This window comes from Macrotis lagotis, chromosome 1 (genome assembly GCF_037893015.1).
Source record: "Macrotis lagotis isolate mMagLag1 chromosome 1, bilby.v1.9.chrom.fasta, whole genome shotgun sequence".
Taxonomy (NCBI): domain Eukaryota; kingdom Metazoa; phylum Chordata; class Mammalia; order Peramelemorphia; family Peramelidae; genus Macrotis; species Macrotis lagotis.
Window position 1 is genome coordinate 471,267,766 of NC_133658.1, and position 6,868 is coordinate 471,274,633.

A 6,868-nucleotide genomic window follows, 5' to 3' on the forward strand; every position below is an offset into this window, starting at 1 on the left:
ATTCAGTTAAAAGCAATTGAGATCCTCTAGGCATTGAGTCTAATTTATATGTTTTTCTTTGAGATTTTGAATATAGATGCTTTGTCATTTTTGTCTTTTACCGAGTTTGTATTTTGATCTTCTCTAGCACCATAATAATTCCTTATAAGTAAAAATCAAAACAATATTTGCACTTTATATCCTAAAATAAGTAAGAAGAAAGGGTGATATAAAGGTTCAAGTATTATTTTAATGAATTAATGTTTTTCCCAAAGGAGACTTAAAATGTTGTTCTGGGTTTCCCTCTGCATTTTTGTGACGGATGGGAAGAAAAGATGTTGAAAACTGTGCCTTTTTTTTAATGATGATTCATAGATTTATTTAAAAGAATTTTGAGAGATGCATAGCACCACATCACTGATTGTATAAGAAAAGAATTAGAAAGCTGAATAGAGATAAACTTTCTTTCCATCTGTGTCCCAAAGATCTTAGTTCATTTTAATCTATAATTACTTCATACTTGTTTTAGTTTTGGGACACAATGTATACGCAGATACAGTAAGGACAAATAAAATTATAATATGGCAAGGTGTGATATACCTTGTCAGATAGATGGATTGTGGATTGAATGTTGGACTTGAAATCAAGAGTGATTGAATTCAGATCAATCTTAGACTCTTAATTGTGTAAACCTGAACAAATAATTTTATTTCTTTATGCTAAACTTTGTCCATCTATAAAAGGGATTTTGAATGATTCATTTATATGTAATGTGCTTTGCTAATATTGCAGTGATATATGAAAGCTAACAAATATTGTTATTATTGTTATTGATATTATCCCAGGAGCAAATCTATGGAGAAGAAAAAATTATATTTTATGTAGCACATAGAAGTGCCTACTTCTTGTCGATGGAGAGATAGGTGGTTCAGACATTAAGAAAAAGGAACAGAGAAGATAGTTTATTAATATATTCTTGAAAGGCAAAAGAAATGTGAAAGTAAAGATCAGCGTTATAGTAAGAGGTATGAATTTTATGGGAGTCACAATGCTTTTATAATTTTCATTCTTTCTTTTAAGTATACTATGACATACCTTTCAGCAAACTATCCCATAGTATTCAGGATCAACACTGGCAAATTCTTCAGAGAATTGAAGAGTAAAACTGAAGTTTTATTGCTAGCATACTTCCCTATAACATAATACAGGAAATTAAGTATTGCACAGCAATGAGGATATACAGTCAAAAATTAACAAGAATCCTATTGGAAAGTGCTTCTTTATAAATGACAATGACAGCATAAAGCATCTCAGTCCTCTATTTGCTAGGGGGAAAATCACTAACTCTAACAAAGGGAAAATGAGCTCAGCTGAACTCTTGTTTTATCTTCCTTTAATATCCTGCTCATCCCATTATTGCTTTTCTTTCTTTCTTTCTTTATATTTTAAAAAATTTCATCCATTTGTACATGCATCTTTCCAAGTTACAAAATTTCCCTCCTCCCTTCCTTTCCACCCCTATAACCTCAGTAGGGGTCAGTCAGGATAGCATTTTACACACATATTTTGTTAAACATTTTTATAAATTAGTAATTTTTGGCATGAGGAATTTTTATAATGTGTTCATCAGATTCTGTAGGGGTGTATTTTTTCTGTGTGTTTTGTTTTGTTTTGTTTTTTTCTCCTCTGCTAGGGGATAATGTAGACTATTACCAGTCTAATACAGTTGTTTTAGCTCTCTGGTCTGTTTGAGAGGAGTTGTTTCCAACAAGACTGTTCATCTGATAATGTTGCTGATATGTACATTGCTTTCTTGTCTCTACTCCCTTTGCTCATATCCCATATGTTATTCCATGCTTCTATAGAGTCTGACCATTTGTGGTTTCTTGTAAACAGTAATATTTCATAGTATTCATGTACCATAACTTGTTTGGTCATTCCCCAATTGATGGGGATCCCCTCAATTTCCAATTATTTGCCACTACAAAAAGAACTACTATGAATATTTTGGAATATGTAGGACTTTTCAGATTTTCTGCAATTTCTTCTGGATATAATCCTAGAATTGGGATTGCTGGGTCAAAGGGTATGAATATTTTTATTGCTTTTTGGGCATAGTTCCATATTGCTCTCCAGAATGGGTAGATCCTTTCACAACTCCACCAGCAATGCATCAATGTCCCAATCTTCCCACAACCACCCCGACATTGATCATCTTCTCTTTTTCTCATCTGGGCTAATCTAACAGGTGTGGGATGATACCTCATTGTTGTTTTAATTTGCATTTCTCTAATCAATGGTGATTTGGAGGATTTTTGCTTGTATTTATATAGCTTTAATTTCTTCATTTGCAAATTGTTTGCTCATATCCTTTGTGCAGTTATCAATTGGGGAATGACTTGTGACCTTATAAATATACTTTAGAACTAAATATACTTATAAATATACTTTAGAACTAAGACTTTATCTGAACTCCTGGTTGTGAAGATTGTTTTCTCAGCTTTCTGCTTTTCTTCTAACTTTGGCAGCATTTCTTTTATTAGTGAAAACCCTTTTTAAATTAATATAGTTAAAATAATTCATTTTGCAGTTTATAATGTGCTGTAATTTTTGTTTGGTTATAAATAGCTCCATTTTCCATATATATCAGATACATATTTTTGGTCTATTAATTTTTCCATGATATTGCTCTTTATGTCTAAATCCTGTAATCTTTTTGACCTCATTTTGGTATAGGGTATGAGAAGTGGATCTATACCTCATTTTTGCCATACTTTTTTCCAGGTTTCCCAATAATTTTTGTCAAGTAGTGAGTTCTTATCCCAGAAGCTGATGTTTTTGGGTTTGTTAAATAGTAGATTGCTATAGTTATTTACTGCATTTTCTTTGTACCTATCCTAATCCACTGATCCATTACTCTATTTCTTAATCAATACCAGGCAGTTTTGATGACTGCTAATTTATAGTATAGATTTAGATCTGGTAGAGCTAGGCTACCTTCCTTTATATTTTTTTCTTCACTTCCCTTGCTATTCTTGCCCTTTTGTTATTCAAGATGAATTTAGCTACTATATTTTCTAGCTCAGTAAAGAATTTATCTGGTAGATTTATTGGTATGGCACTGAATAAGTAATTTAGTTTGTGTAGAATTGATATTTTCATTATATCAGCTCGGCCTAACCATGAGCATTTGACATTTTTCATCCAACTTTATTTGGGTGAAGAGAGCCTTAAATTGTACACATAAAGTTTCTGGGTTTGTCTTGGGAGGTAGACTCCCAAGTAGTTAGTGTTGTCTAGAGTTATTGTAAATGAAATTTCTTTTTCTATTTTTTTGTTCTTGGGAATTTGTTGTTCATATATAGAAATGCTGATGATTTATGTAGTTTATTTTATATCCTGCTGTTTTACTAAATTTGTTTATTGTTTCAAAGAATTTTTTAGAGGATTTTCTCAGGTTCTCCAGGTACACTATCATATCCTCTGCACAGAATGAAAGTTTTGCTTCCTCATTGCCAGTTTTGATTCCTTCAGTTTCTTTTTCTTCTCTTATTGTTACTGCTAACATTTCCAATACTACATTGAATAGTATGGGTGATAATAGGTATCCTTCTTCATCCCTGAATTTATTGGAAATCCTTTGAGTTTATTCCATTAAATATATTACTTATTGATGGTTTTAGATAGATAGTATTTATTATGTTAAGAAGAACTCTATTTATTCCTAAGTATTCTAGTGTTTTTAATATGAATTAATGCTATATTTTTTCAAACACTTTATCAGCATCTATTTAGATAATCATATGATTTCATTTGTTTTTACTATTGATATGTTTGTTTATAGTATATGTTTTCCTACTGTTGAACTATTCCTGCCTGCATGCTATAAATCCAACCTGATCATGATGTATTATCCTGGAAATAACTTGCTGAGGGTCATTGCTAAAATTTGATTTAAGATTTTTGCATCAATATTCTTTAGGGCGATTCATCTATAATTTACTTGGTCTATTTTTGTTCTTCCTAGTTTAGGTATCAACCCCATGTTGGTATCATAAAAGGGATTTGGCAGAACTCCTTCCTCTCCTATTTTTTTTTTTTTTAGTTTTTGCAAGATAATGGGGTTAAGTGGCTTGCCAAAGGCCACAGAGCCAGGTAATTATTAAGTGTCTGAGGCAGGATTTGAACTCAGGTACTCCTGACTCCAGGGCCAGTGTTCTATCCACTGAGCAACCTGGCCTACCCCCCTCTCCTAGTTTTAAAAATAGTTTATGTGTAATAGAAATTGATTATTATTTAAATTTTTGGTAGAATTTACTTGGAAATTCATATGGACCTGGAGACTTTTTCTTAGGGAGTTTACTAATGCTTTCTTCAATTTCTTTTTCTGAAATGGGGTTATTTAAGTAATTTATTTCCTCTTCTGTTAATCTAGGCTGTTTATATTTTTGTAAATATTCTTCCATTTCATCCAAGTTCTCCAATTTATTGGCATAGAGCTCAGCAAAGTAAGTCTGAATTATCTCTTTAATTTCCTCCTCTTCAGTGGTCAGTTCACCCTTTTCACTTTTTGATACTGGTAATTTGGTCATCTTTCTTTTTTTAAAATCAGATTAACCAGAGGTTTATCTATTTTATTGGCTTCTTCATAAAACCTACTCTTAGTTTTATTTGTGAGATCAATGGTTTTTTTGCTTTCTGTTTTATTCATCTTTCCCTTAATTTTCAGAATTGCTAGTCTGGTATTTATTTGGGGATGTTTAATTTGTTCTTTTTCTAGATTTTTAGTTGAATAACCAATGCATTGAACTCCTCTATCTGTATTTTGTTCATTTAGTCAGTTACAGATGTAAAGTTTCCCCTCAAAACTGCCTTGTCTGCATCCCATAAATTTTGGTATGATATCTCATTACATTACTATCATTTTTTCTTGGATATAATTATTGATTATTTCTCTTATTTGCTGCTTGATTTACCCCTTATTTAAGATAAAGTTATTTAATTTCTAATTATTTCTTGGTTTATCTTTCCCTGATCTAATTTTGCATGGAATTTTTATTGCATCATGGTCTAGAAGTGTAGATTTATTATTTCTCATTTTCTGCATTTGATTTTAAGGTTTTTGTATTCTAGTACATTGTCAGTTATGGTGAGGGTTACATGTATGCCCCTCCCCACCCAGGGTATTTAACCGCTTGTTAAGTGAAGCACCAGGAGATCATCAAATTAACTGTAAGGGATTGTTCTGGACTCAGTCCTGTCTTTTACCTTCTGCTCTCAGGGTTCAGACTTTGTTTGGGTTGGGATCCTCCCTGCTGGCTTGCTAGAGAGTTGTCAGGACTCCTGTTATTATTAAGTTGTTGAGACCTGGATTGCACTGTGGCTAAAATCTTCCTGCTCATTTTCCCTGCTCTTTCTCCTCCTGGAGTTCCTCCATCCTGGACATTCTCCATGATGTCTACAGTTGAAAACTTCTTTGAATCTTCTTTTTCTTGTTGGGATCTGTAGTGTGAATGTCAGAGAAGAGACTTCATTTACCTTTGGTAGGGAAAGGCTCCAGGAGAAAGTTAGCTTCACGCCACCATCTTGCCTCTGCCCAGGAAGTTGTTCTTATTATTTTTCACTGTTATGACTAAGTAAACTTTTTTAACCTTAGCATCAGAGCTTCTATGTGAATATAATTTCATTTCAGTTTGAAATCTGAGATGTTGAGATAGCCTAAAACAAACCTGGTCTATTTTCCAGAAAGCAAGAGGGCTATTAGGGATATAATGCTATGAGATTCTAGAGTAGAATAGACAGCAATCCTAATTCCTTTGGGGAAAAGAACCTTTGAAAATATTTTCTTGCTTTCCCAACAACTTGGAGGCAGGTTTTTAACTCCAGGTCCTCTCGCATGGCAGGCAGGACAATGGTGGCCTCAAAGAAGATGGAAACATTGTTGGAATCCATCAACTCAAGATTCCATCTGGTCATGAAAAATGGTAAACATTTACTATGCTAGAATCAAACCCTGAAACTGATCAAAGGTAAAGCCAACTTGACTATCTTAACCAATAAGTTCTCAGCCTTGAGGAAATCAGAGATTGAATATTATGACATGTTCGCCAAAACTGGAGTACATCACTGCAGTAACAACATCATTTAATTGAGTTCAGTTTATGGGAAATGCTACAGAGAATATCCACTGGCTATCACTGATTCAGGTGATTGTGATTTCATTCGAAGTATGCCAGAACATTCTGGTGAAAAGAAATCTGTACAAAAGTGTTCTTTAACAAACTGGACAAACATTATTAAAAAAAATAAAAAGATGGAACTGTTAATTTGTATAGATTTTGTTTTCCTTTATCAAGTCAACAATCAGGAAGCTAAAATTGTGAAGACATAAAATCCTCTAAAATCTAACATTCTTTGATATCTTAATATTTATATAAAATGTTTACCAATATTGGTAATTCTTTCAACTGGGCATATCAAAATATAATTCTTACTTTCTTATCCTTTTAAGACTTTTCTATGTTTTTCCTTATATCCTATATTAATGGACCGGGAAATATGTTAGTCACCTATTCCATCCATTCTTGAAGTATCTCAAAGATTTAAATCTAGTACTAGAATTGTCACCTATTTATTCTCCTTAATAGCAGCTGGCCCATAGTCTTTTAAACTATTTTAATCAATTCTTGTGCAAAAAATTATTGCTGGTAAACAGGTGTGATTTAATTGTATCCATCATACATCTCTTCCCTTATCATTGGTGTGCTTAAAAGATACTTCTGAGGTTGTGCTGTTACTTAATTTTAAGTAAGATATCACTGGAAGAATATTTGTGCTAAAGAGATTGAAAGTTTTATATGCTTGCTAATGATCTCTACTAACTATACTA

At 32.6% G+C, this 6,868-nt stretch overlaps 1 pseudogene; it reads left to right on the plus strand.

Annotated features, from left to right (window-relative positions):
• Positions 1-5,890: 5,890 nt before the first annotated feature.
• Positions 5,891-6,370, plus strand: LOC141504740 (large ribosomal subunit protein eL30 pseudogene; annotated as a pseudogene).
• The last annotated feature ends 498 nt before the right edge of the window (positions 6,371-6,868 follow it).